Source organism: Pinus tabuliformis, chromosome 7 (assembly GCF_031772625.1).
Source record: "Pinus tabuliformis cultivar Carrire ecotype Pingquan chromosome 7, CPIR1, whole genome shotgun sequence".
NCBI lineage: Eukaryota > Viridiplantae > Streptophyta > Pinopsida > Pinales > Pinaceae > Pinus > Pinus tabuliformis.
In genome coordinates, this window is record NC_142293.1 from 462831766 (window position 1) to 462845221 (window position 13456).

At 38.5% G+C, this 13456-nt stretch overlaps 1 long non-coding RNA gene across 8 annotated transcripts in view; it reads right to left on the minus strand.

The window, feature by feature from the left end:
• Positions 1-12692, minus strand: part of LOC149247951 (uncharacterized) — a 326494-nt gene extending 313802 nt beyond the window's left edge. Inside the window, exons 1-7 of one of the 8 annotated variants that reach the window (XR_016265676.1) lie at positions 12507-12692; positions 12206-12251; positions 11922-11944; positions 11714-11798; positions 11547-11623; positions 11389-11467; positions 11102-11212 (exon numbers count right to left, since the gene is read on the minus strand). This is a non-coding gene — a long non-coding RNA (uncharacterized LOC149247951). The other 7 variants (XR_016265672.1, XR_016265671.1, XR_016265674.1 and 4 more) reach the window with 7 other exon arrangements.
• Between the last annotated feature and the right edge of the window lie 764 nt (positions 12693-13456).

The window sequence follows — 13456 nt, forward strand, 5'->3', positions numbered from 1 at the left end:
TCTCTATTATAATGTTCCCTCCATGTATGGGCCATGTAGTGTGAGCAAAATATCCTAGGGCTAAAATTTGAACTCGATAAGCAATTCCTCTTGTGCATTTGCAGTATAAAAGCTGCAAGATTGCTTTCACTTGACCTAGAGGGTTTGTGAAGTAATTTTGAGGCCTCCTTGATTGGGAACCAATAAATATTACACATAATCAACATAGAATCCATTCTCCCAAGGATTAAGGCACTAATCTGCCAAGGGTGGTCACCAAAACTCTTATTCTTTCACCTTTTTCCAAGTCTAGTCCCATTGGGGTGCCTAGGGCATCAATTTCCTGACAAGTTAGGCACTAAACAAATTCAATCTCCTAGGGTCTCCTGCGTTGGCCTTTCCTCTACCCCTCCTCCAAATTTGAAGACGTTCCAACGGTGGAGTTGGGAGAAAATCCAAGCCCTAGCTCCGAGACCAAAACTTGCCCTGCCATCCCCAAGGCTAGCACTTCCCAGGGTCAAACCAACATCTTGAGAAATTATGTTTTCTTTGATCCTCTCCCCACCTTGTCTAGGGTAAGAATATCATTGGTTGCTACATTCCTTCCTCATACCCTAGACTGGGTCCACTTAGCCCCGTGTGGTCCCACTCTTTTGAAAGACCATCCTTCAAGAACCATCCTAAATACCAATTCTAACAAGGATTTTAGGGATTGGGAAACTCCTTGACACTTCTTATCCCATAAACCTAACCCTCAAATCCTCTCCTCCTTTCCCTAGATTACCTAGTACCTTGTTTACAAAGCAACCAAACTTTATCCTTCAAATTCTGGAAAAGGGATATTTGGGTCCCTCATATCCATTGACTTATCCTTCATTAGTGACACCACACATGCCGAGTCTCCTCCCATCGGTGAAATTCCATAAATAGAAGGGAGCCTTAGTTGTGGTGACAATGGACTAAGACTCCATTTGTTGCCCTTGGCCTAGCGTTTGCCCTTTAGGAATTCCCTTTAGGTCCCCTGCTAGTTTGATCGGTAAGAGTACACAATCCAAGCATGATCCTCCTTGGGCCCAATGCCCCCTCCTCTAAGATGGTGCACTCTCCAACACATTGCTAGACCAACACCACTCCCTCTCACATGGTGTTTCACTCTCCAAGTGTCCTCATTTAAGGCATTCCTCCCCTAGTTATGTATCACATGCCCTTTTCTGCCCAAAACACCTCAACATGTGTGTCAAGGTAGTTATTATGTGCCAATGCTTCTCAACATATGAGTCTAGGTCCACGCTCAACCTCTATGAAGTATGCTCCTCGACCCAAGCGTCCTCAAGTCTAGTCTCCAAACTCCATAGGGCTAGGTGCCTAGAACTCCTCCTTCGAGCTAGGTATCTCTCGTAATCAAGCAAATGACCTCCCCATTGTGTGCACCCAATGGGCTAGTCATAATGTTGACTAGGATAACAACCTCCTAGGTAAATGCATCATGCTAGTACTCTAAACAAGGTCAATCATCCACACAAACTAAGCCATCCATATGTCCATCAAGCATCTCCTATGGACTAGGAGACCTAGCACTCTCCTAGCTATGTGAAAACACTTCTCGAATAACCCCAAAAGCTAACAAAGCACCAATGAAAGAATTTAGAATGTCAAAAGATAGGCAAGGATAAGAAATCTCCCATGAAAGAAAGAGAAAAAGGGTAAGGGGGGGGGTTTCCCAAGGAAGAGTAATTCCAATTCACTAACAATGGCTTCAACCCAAAAGGAGCCATCAAAAGGATGAATTAAATTGACACTCATCATAGAGAAATGACATAGTAACCAAAATTATAACAAAATAACGTGTGACCTAACCTACTTCCCACTCTTCAAGGGATATCTTGGCCAAAGAGATAACATAAATAACTTAGGGTCCAATGGAAATATGAAGAAAAGGAAAATTTTGGCCAAAAATAGAGGTTGACAAGGTTGTATTTGTTCTTGTTTTAGAGTCTCTAGCTACACGCTTCACATTTTTGCATATGTGATTCTAAAAGAACAGAAAATAGTTCACTTCCTTAATTCCATTCATGTGAGCCTTATTACACTATTCTAGCGCATAAAATAAAAATAGAGAGGTGTTACCCACCAAAATGGGTAACCCTAACAAATAAAATGTTCTCCTATTTTGGATATTTGACCAGCCAACAACCCTACACATTAGCTTGACGATGATGATATGTCAGCTCCTCCACCATCTGCACCAGTAACTATACTTGTCACTATCCAGCACTCCTCTTGAATGATGGGATACCACTCAACAAGTACTTTGATCATTTTGCAATTTGGTTCTTTTACTTAGTGTTCTGGGCATTTAGCATGGAGAAAGGGGTGATCTAGATGATTGACCAATATCGGCTATAAAGTTGTTTTCTCACTTTACTAAGGGGGTTAATTTGTATCCCTAGTCCAATGGGACTTCCCCTAAGGACTTAGGGTTCTAGGAGGGGCACTACTTGGAAGACCTAGATTTGAAATAGCATGTTCATTCTCCCTTTACCATACATAACACCTTCCAAAACACATTATAAGCCCTTGATACTATCTCTATTCTTTGCATTCAACTGCCATTGCTTCATTGGGATTTGGTGCTCTCTTATCTACATATTTGAGTAGGGCCAAAAAGCATTGCCCTGGAGGTTGATGAAGCTAAAAGAATGGAAAGGCATAATATGGCCACAATGAACAAAAATAAGATCAAAATGTAAAAGATGGCCGAGACATAATTTAGCGCGTGGGCAAAAGCCAAGCATGATCTCCACCCTCCTCATTAGCCATAGCCCAGTTCCAAAGTACTTGATGCTCCATCTCATCAAAAGGAACCCTTACATGTCCCAACCCTAATTAGTGACAAACCACCACATCTTAAGGGGTAAATTAAATGCTATATTATAAAAATCAAGCATTGACCCTTGAGCTATGCACCAAAACACATATCATTATATAAAAAAGTAAAAGGTGCACCAAAGGGGTGGGAAAAGAAGGACAAGCAAGGTAACTCATGCATCCATGATTGCTCCCTCCATTACATCTATACACTCAAGATGTGGACTCTCATTAGTTGGTCTCTTGACCATGGCACTTGGCCATGAATGTTCTTCCTTTCCATTGTCACTTATTTACACCAATGCCTATTGATTGAATGGTTAACCTTAGAAATGCCACCTCCCCTTGGGGGCTAGAAGCACCTAAAGGGGTTGAATACTTAGCCATCCCTACAAATGTAGGGAACACCTTTAATGGACTTGGTCTAGTAAAATATTTCAAGGTGATCCCAGTTTGAAGTATTAATATGGCCCTAAACGCTTCAGTATGATCCACTTAGATGCATTTATGATCTTAGTCTCTAATGAGTGGTTGCTTTCACTTGACTTTGAGTTGATTTTGACAGGTTATCCAAAGCATTAGAGGTCTTGAGGGCACCCCACTCCACATAATTCCCAGGCCATATCCTACATTCTAGAGAGCATGATGACATAACAGATGCAATGTTGCCCACTTTTGGCAGAGCGTTAGGTGTTTTGATGACTTGGGCAATTAATTTGCATCCTAGAGCAGCCCAAGGCACTAGAACATTGGGCTTCTCTTGCCTAGCATGGAGGATCTTTGGTGATGTACCAATGGACAAAGCATGCCCCCAAGTTGGCCTTCACTCTACTTGATGGGCATGCCATGATCCAGGGCTCAAAGGAGGATGGTTATTCTTGCTATGATTGAGGACGTCTTGTTGCACCCGATGGAGCCCTAACGCTAGAGATACGAGGCACCACATTTCTCACCTGAAACCCATGGAGATGATGTCTGGCACCCACAGCTAGATTTTCAACCCTTGGAGATGCTTTGATGTGTGATTTGGGGATTTCCCTTAGATGGATGATGATCATGATGCTTGAAGACATTTTTGAGCCTCGTCTTTGCCTTAATGGAGCATTTTGATCCCTAAAACAATATGAATTCATCACCTTTTTAGGTCTACGTCACACGCATTTATGCTTATTTTGGCATATTATGTTATAAAGCTAGTGGGTTGGCTTGTAACCCAATCTTACTTTTGTCCACTGAAAAATCAAACTTGCGTAGGGGCTTTTAATGAGAAATTAGAAGAAGTAGACCTCACATAAATAGAGAATCACCTTTTTCATTTTGTGTTTATTTGATTTCTAAGGATAAATAATTAAATTATCGAAGTGACTTAGAATATAATCTCAATTGAGGATTAGGATTTAATTCTAGCCACTGATCACTTAGGAGATTAGGGTTGGTGATTTTGTCTTAATAAAATTATAAAATAAGCCTAAGGGAAAGGTGAAGACACAACAATTGTTGAGGAAGCGGTTTTCTTAAGAGAAAGAGGCTAATTTAGACTGAAGAGAAGTAAGAAGAATTGCAACAGGGAATTTCAGAAGAAATTTCAGGGGAATCCAAGTTGATGTCAGAGAGAGGCCAAGTCAGATGAATAGGAGGGGCAAAATATACAGAAGCCAAATTTCTTAAGTGCGCAAGGGTCATACGAGGGAAAAGAGAGGGGCCAAATTGTTGGTGAGGGAGGCTTAATTTTCTTGAGGTTGAGTTTCTTCAATAGTGCAAATTTCCACAGGCGCATTTTTCATAGTAGGATCGAGTTCCAAGTTACAAATAGTTGTAATTTTCTATGTATTCTCTATGGCCCTAAGCCCCAAGTTTGGGGAGGAAATTAACATGAAAGAGGATTGCGTTGGGAACAAATTTGATGTTGTAGTGTGATTGATTTCCCTAGTTTACTTCCGTTGCATTTTATTTTCTGAGTTAGTATACCATCAAATTTATTTTATCAACAATTTCATAAATATTTGAGATAAATATTTTCTGGGTTTTTAATATATTTTTAAAGTAAAGTAAATCAGATCTGGGATAAAAGAATTTAACACCTTTCCCTTTATATAAAATAGGCAAGGGAGGAAAATATAAAACATGAACTAAGTCCATACAAGTAATCAACAAGGCAAACCCATATTGAGCACTATAGTATACACAATACAAGAATAACAAGTGTCATACTTGGGTTCTATAAAAACCCAATGTGGTACATGTTACCCACCATTTTGTGGGTAATATCCCTAGGAGAAATTTTTTCTGCGAGATGGTCCTCTACCAGCAGCGAGTAGCCCCTTGCATCCATCATCTAGTTCATTACGCCATTTCTCCGCCACTTGAGTCAACCATGTGGTCCCTCGACCATCTGCCATGATCATATGTTTGAAGGTGGGCCTCCCGAATCTAAAGGTATGCCTTGTCATTTTGAAATTGAGTATTGTAGTTTGCTTGTCTTGGACACTTCTGGCCATGGATTAATGGGGGGATTCAGCAGAAAGGATGGGCTAGGTCTGTGCTTTTGTCCCCTACACCCCTTTTAGGAATTAACCTTGGATTCTAGTCCCGTGGGATCTCTTTTACTGATCATTTTGTTTCAGGGATGGTATTTCACGGGAAACCCTGATTTTTGTTGCGTGGTCCCACTCCCTTATCTGCTTATATTACCCTTTTTCCATTCATTATCAACCCATCCATCTTTTCTCCCACCTGGGTCCACATCCCTCCATCGAGTCCACGTAGAGTTAGCTCGCCCCTTTCCCTTGCCCACACCTTGTGTCATGGCTTGGAATGAAGCCCAGAGGTTGATGCAACTGAAAAGAAAGTTAAAAGCATATATGGCCACATTCAACGGGAAAAGTACCAGAAAATGCAAAAGATGGTCAGGACAAAAGCATTTAGCACGTGGGAAAAAGACAATACTTGAGCTCTACCCCATTATCATGGCCATCAGCCTGGTTCCTACAAGTTCTATGAGCCTCCCTCATCATATAGGAACCCATGATTGTCCTGACCCCTGGTGGGCAATGAACCGCCCCACCTTAAAAGGGGGAATTCACTACTATATCTTATACATCATGCTCTAACCCCTTGAGCCCCGAGCAGTATTACTTGCTTCATGGGTTTCATGAGCAAGAGATTTTATTTTTGAGTCAACACTCCCATTGAGAGTCTTCAGGAATTATTTGTCATCTAGTCATAAAATGATAGTCATTGTCATGTAATGAAGTCATGTTACACTTTGTAAAATTTCAAATTTGTCTATGTAAAGTATCCTCCAAGACCTTGTCACTTATCCTCTTCAAGTCGACCCAACCACAAGTGATCATGTCGACCTAAAGGACATGATGAAAGGTGTATATATAAGCCAAACTCTACCTCACTTGAAGGAAAGCAACTCAACAAGCATTTGATCAAGAAGAAGTGCGAAGAAGGTATAGCGAAGGAGATTCTTCTAGGTATTGCGAAGTAGGGTTTCTTCTGGGATAAGCGAAGGAGAGATTCTTCTGGGGCAGCAAAGAGGAAAGGTTGCTTCTGGGCAAGCGGAGAGGAGGTTTCTTCTGGGCAAGCGAAGGAAAAGTTTCTTCAGGGGCAGCAAAAGAAGGATTCTTCTAGGTGACCGAGATAGAGATCTATAGACTGAGTTTCTCTAGAGAAGATCAGTGAAAGCCTAGAGACCGAGAATCTCTAGAGGAAACTGAGAAGGAGCAGTGTGAAGAATAGAGACCGAGTTTCTCTAAAAGGAGTTGAGGAAAGCAGTTCGAGATCAAGAAGAAAGTCGAGGAAGGGAAGAGGCAAAATATCAAGGTTAGTGACAAGGAGGATACTAGAGTCAAGGTTCTGTGTCATGGTATCGATACATGTCAATTGAAGTTCTAGAAGAAGAATTTTGATCGGGTTTTCCTCTCAAGAGGTGAGAGGTTTTGGCCCTGGCTGATAAGCCTACATACTATGCCACTTGTCTTTTATTGTGCATACTGGTAATTGTCTTGATGAAAAAAACATTATAATAGCATAACAAAGAAAAGACTATAAGCTAAGAAGTAAAAGTATATCACAAGCAATTATCAACCAGAGAAATCCTTTAACTATCCTTGCCCTAGATTTCTCAACACAGAGTCCATTGCAATGTTGAGATAGGAGAATTTGCAGTGGAACATATTTTAAAGTTAGACCCTGAAAACACTGATACTTATGTACTACTGTCAAACACCCATGGTGCTACAAGAAAGTGAATAATGCAGCAACAGTGATCCAGGTGGATGTTGGTGGCCACCCACCTATCCCATTTAGACCCCCACAACTATCTCTTTCAGTTTTTCAGTTTCCTTAATTGTAGCACAATTTACTATTTTTAGCAGTTTTTCGGATCCTGAACTTCCAGAGCCGTTTTGAGGCCCTAAACGACATTTTTTGGGAAATCTGGGAGCAACATGGGTCCATGGATTGATGTTGCTCTTCCCAAAGTTGTAGTGCTCGGATAGATCTTTCTAACTAGCTTTTGTACGCGTCAAATAATGATCATGTGCCAAAGTTACGACCCCGGGAAGTTGATGTACCAACTTACCCAAAACGGACCCACAATTTGGCGTTTCATCTTCTAGGGTTAGGTTTTGGGATGTTAAGGGTTTTCCATTGTTTCTCAACAATAAATAGGCCTTCAAGCCTCATTGTCACACAATTCAGAGGCATGTAGCTGCCACATCTCTTCTCAAAGATAAGCTACCACCGCCCTAGCTGGTTTATTTCCATTTCTGTTTGTAAGCATATTTCAGTATTTTACATTAATGAAATGAAGTATTATTTCCACTGCATATCGGTATTTATGGTTATCTCTGTAATTTGATTCATTCCTATTTACATCTGGATCAAAGGGTGAGCAAAATGATGAAATCCAAGCATTTAAGAAAGACTCCTAGATGTGGCTGGATTGAGGTCAATAGAGGAGATGTGTCACACCCAGGGACTGAGGAAATATATGCAATGTTGGAGAGCTCAACTATGCAGCAGAAAGGCAGCAAGATATGTACCTAACACAACCTTTGTTTTGTGTGAGATGGAACAATTGGAAAAAAAACAAAATCCAAGACAAGGAACAATTGCTTTTGTTGATGGTTTCAAGCATTTGGCAATTCAGGATGCAGGAATCCATAATATAAGAGCTTATATAAAGCTTTACAAATTGGCTTACGTTACTAAAGGCATTGTATGATGTTTGACATTTGTAGCTTCACAACGGGGATACATTACTCCATTGTATGAATAATTTGATTCATTAGAAATCTACTACAATGATCGCTCATGCATATCAAATCATCTGGTTATACCCAAATGGATAGGGTGATGAGGCCTTGGAACTCTTTTGGTAAATGCAACACGAAAGATTGAGAACTAGTTTTGTTACAATTGTTGTTGTTCTCGCAGTGTGTGTGACTGGGGGGTATCTGCAACTTGGGCAGGACAAAGTAGTCATGAACATGTTTTGGAGCTTATGTTTTCATAGTGGCATTATGTGCAGTCTAGAGAAGTGAACAACACGGGAGGTCCTACTCCTTGTATAGACTAGGTTGGGGTGCTACTGAAGGTGGATTTTGGTCAAAACAAGTGCTATCAGCTCAAGCAGATGCTACACTAACTACCACCTTATGTGAACTTTTTCCACATGTCCTTGGCAAAGATGCTTTTGACCTCAAAATCTCAATTTACAAAATGCTAGGAGAAAATGCTTTAAACAATTGTTTTAATGCAGCAATGTCTGGACATTTAAAAAAAAGTCACACATTTTAAAATATTAATACAGTGAAACTTGTTATTACATTGTGAATGGTCCAGGAGACCATAATCTCATGCAAGTAGCAAGAAGAATGAAACCCTATCCAAGGTTCTCTCTGATGAGCATTTTGGGTACTGAGAAGGAAGTCAAATATTTGAAGCAGTTTCATAGCTCAAGAGGCTCTTGATTCAATCAAGAAGAAGATACCAGCCATGATCATCAAACTGGACTTATCAAAATCCTATGATAGAGTAGACTCAGTTGTTGTTACTCCACATACAAGTTTTGAGCCTCTTAACTAACATCCTGATAGAGTAATGCTACTCTACGACCACTTACGTAGTATTGATAAATGGCTCTCCCACACATTTCTCCAAACCTGGAAAAGGATTAAGACAAGGTTGTCCTTTGTCTTACGTTTGTGGGTGGCAGAAGGCCTGAGAAGTACCTGAATAATCTAAAAGTAGACAGGAACTTCAAAGGAGCACAGTTAACACCATTCCCCAACAGTTCTCACATGTTTGTAGATGATTTTCTGTTTGGAATGGGAGCAGTCAAAGAAACAAAGTGCATAGGGAAAGCAATAGAACATTATTGCTTCCTAATGAGGATGGAAATCAGTCTAGACAAATTTACTATAATTATGTATCAGGTTAGTGATTATAGATAAGAAAGGATCAAGGCTTCACTGCATTACCATGTCAAAAAAAAATGATGATTCTATGAAGTACCTAGGTTCCCACCTAATAAAAAGGGATATAAAACTAAATCTGTGATGCAACAGGTCCAGGACACTGACATTAATAAATATTGTGATAGAGGTAACCCCATTTCATTGGATGGCATGGCTATATACCTAAAGGGATCCTCAACAACATTAGGAAGGTCTGTTTTAGATATTTATAGGCTGGAAAAATAAACGGAGGTATTCCCCTAGTTTCCAAAACCCAAGAAAAAAATGGGGAAGTAGGGGATTGAAGGACCCATTTTATCCAATGATCATGCTGCAAAAATATTTGGAGGATCATGTCTACTAAAGAGATTTGACAATCATTTATGGAAAAGAATATATTGACGATTGAACTGGGACAATTCATGGAAACATATTTGCTCCTAGGAGACAATCTCAACTAATTAGTAGGAAATGTACAAGGGGAGCGAATCAGAAGAGACCCTTGGATTGGAGGTCTGGAGGTGCCCAGGTTATCTCAACAAGTCATAAATTTCCTTCATGATAGAAACTTACACTTTCTAGCAGAGATGTTTATAGTCAAGAACAGGTTAATTGGTGGACAGTAGGCTATAGAAGAAGGCTAATGATTTGGGGATTCAGGCAGATTCGGGCCCATATAATAGAGTAATGGAAGCAAGATGCAAATACACTAAATTAAACCTTCAACCAGAGTACTTGAACAATCTAACAGGTTCTCTGGACAACAAACAAGGAGGTTTATATGAAGTGAAAGTTGGATATGATAGCCTTGAGGACCCATAATGATAAATATGGAGATGACACTTTATGGAAATTTCATGCTACTAGGATATTTCTATGGCTTTCCTTGAAGAACAAAATCTTAACATGGGATTATCTACAAAAATGATCATAGCAGGGCCCTGGACTTTATTTCCTCTGGAAATAGAATAGGGGAAACATAAATCATGTTCTCCTTAATTTACCAAGAAATGACCGGAGGAAAAGGAAAGTGAAAAGGAGAATTGGTATATGAGGCTCGGGAAGCATGGTTGGAGGATAAAAGGGTCCTACAGAAATTTTGATAAGGCAGAGAAGTCAGAAAAGGGGGCAGTCAGGGAACCTACAGATCAACTCCAACAGTCCTTAAAACTATTTTGACAGTGCTACTAGCAAAAACAATCCAATCACATGTGGGACAGGAGGCAGCCTAGAGATCTCTAATAAGCATAGAATCATTTTGAATGTGATCTGGTACAGGGCACTAACAATTTCGTAGAGATTACTGCATCCACCATTCTAATGACCATAGCATAAGAAACAGGATTAAATGATATCAACATTCATGGGAATTCCAAATTAGTGGTGGACCATGAAATCACTGAACGAAGAAGAAGATAAGTTTTGGACTGCATGGCTGTCTTCAACTGGCAGAACCTATGAAAACCAATTTTAACTCTATACAGTATCGGTTTCATGATACAACTCCTACGGCTCTCTGCCATTCTCTACCAAGGCGGAATCCCATTATCCACTATATAGACATGCATAACTAAAAGTTTAAAGCTCGCCTGAACTATATAAAAATTAGAAAAGAAAAATAACAACATCGATATACATAACTAAAAGTTTAAAGCTCGTCCGAAATATATAAATTAGAAAAGAAATTTAACAACATACAAATTAAATCGCCTAGCCAATGGATAAAAATGAAAAGGGAAAAGACAGCCAACCGAAAACATACAACCAAAACAATGTGTACATACATGACAGAGGCTCGTGATATTCTTCAGCAGGCTTGTATCCATGACTCCTTCCAAAAGCTCGAACGATAAGAGTACTTTTAGCGCTCCATACAAATTAGTGCAGCCTCTTAACTAACAAAACCATATCTGGTGATCTATCCTGAAAAAAGAATGCGAGCAGAAGAGGAAATATGGAAAAAATTAATGTTAAAACTCATCATCTAATATGTACCAGCAAAGACTACGAGATACCGACATCAATGAATGTTTTCGTCTCTTTAGGAAAGCGAGAGTTGAAAGGTCCGTACCTTCCTTACTCCTTATAATGCACGAAAGGTGTACGAACATCTGTTCGCCGGATAAAAGACAAATCAGGTGCCTCTCGACCTGTTAACAATATTATTAAACGAGATTAGTGAATGTTTTTTCTGTCTTGGAAACCGAGAAATAAAGGATCGTCGCTTACCTTACGTAATGATGAAGCAAAGGGCGTACGAGCATCCTCCAGCACTTTGCCTGTCCGGCCTGTCAAGCTGACTCCACCTGTTACAATATTGTTAAATAAACCGAGAATGGTGAATGTTTTATGTCTTGGAAACCGAGAATTAAAAGATGTAAGTTGGCTTACCTTACCTAATGATGAAACCAAAAGGTGTACGAGCATCCTTTGGCACGTTCGTATCCTGTCCTGCGTTGCAATCTTGTTTTCCCATATTCACTGCAAACCATATATACACCATTTAAGAAATATGTGAACACCGCCCCTGAGGCAGATTGAGGCAAATAAACATAAGACAGGTATAGAAACCAAAGTTTCTCGTGTCATAAGCCTCCCTTTCACCTGTTGCAAACCCTCCCTTTCACCTGTGGCAAAATTATTAACCAGGTCAAAACCCAAATGCAAGAATTGCCAAAAGAAAAATAAAAGCATTATCTCTATGGTTAAAGGCCTTGCAATTCCCACAGCTTCATTGTGATGTAGAAATAATGAAGACAGTCGGTTTAATGATTAGGGCTCTATGCAGCTAAAACCAGAAGATAACTATTAACCATTATCTACTAGGAAGCTTCTCACTGTACAGATTTATCAATAAAAACTACCTAAATTTAAAAACAAACCCATACCTGCCTTCCACTCCAATGGGCAACATTCTTTTTCAATTCTCCTGCTCTACATTACAACAACAAAATAAAATCACCAGGGCAATTGATGCAAACAAGCAGGGCAAAAGAAAGAATGATGAATTGCAATAAAAACATAAAAGAACACACAAATTACAGTCAAAAGGGAACAGCAAATTAAAATTATAAAATCCAAGATGCATGGCCATGCAAAGGAAACAAACATCCACAGAAAGAAAAAAGAAAAAAAAGAGGCAAGCCAATGCAATGTAAAGAAGCAGAAGAAGAGATGAAAAACTGGAACATGTTTGGCATGCGAAAACGTCTTATATAATCTTCCTTTCAAACGGTCAAGGCGCTCTGAGATGATAGCTTATAGCTTTTTGGTATGATAAGGGGTCAGGCATTCCATCCGCATGCATTTCAAATTTTGAATTGAGTACACGAAATAGAGGATCCTCTTGTAAATATTCCTTCTTTCTTTCTTTCAGCCAGCTTTTGTGAAAAAACTTTTTTTCAGCCCGCTTTTGTGAAAAAACCTTTTCTCTGCTTTTGGTTTTGTTTTTTCAGCGTCTCCCCTCCATTTTTTGTTTTTCAATATATTTATTTGGTTTTAAATTATAAATATTTTTATTTAATTTTTTTTTATATTTTTAACTATCAACTTTTTTTTATTAATTTTCATTTAATTGTAAATTATAAAATTTTTAATTATTAAACAAAATTATTTAATTTTTAACTATAAATATTTTATTTAATTTGTAATATTTTAATTTTTAATTATTAAACAAAATTATTTAATTTTTAACTATAAATATTTTATTTAATTTGTAATATTTTAATTAATAAAAACCGTTTTTTATTTTAAAACTTTTACTTAATTTTTAATATATTTAAACTTTTCAAAAACCTTGTTAAAGTGTAAAAAACATTTTTAATATTTGAATTTACGAAATTACCATTAATAAAAGAAAAACTGAGTATACTTAAAGTTGTGGTAGAGGTATGTTTAATTATTAAAAATTGGGAGTGTTGTTTTATTTTTTTTATAAAATATTCTTTATAAAATATTTTGTATCTCAATAAAAAGGAAGGAAAAATGGAATAAGGTTTTGAGAGGGAGTAAGGATTTTTTTTATAAGTAATATTTATTTTACTTTAAAGTTTATATATATTTGTGAGAATAGGAGCATCGAGGATGAAAACCACTTCCTCTTAGAGTGCCCTGCATACAACCACATTAGATCTCAATTT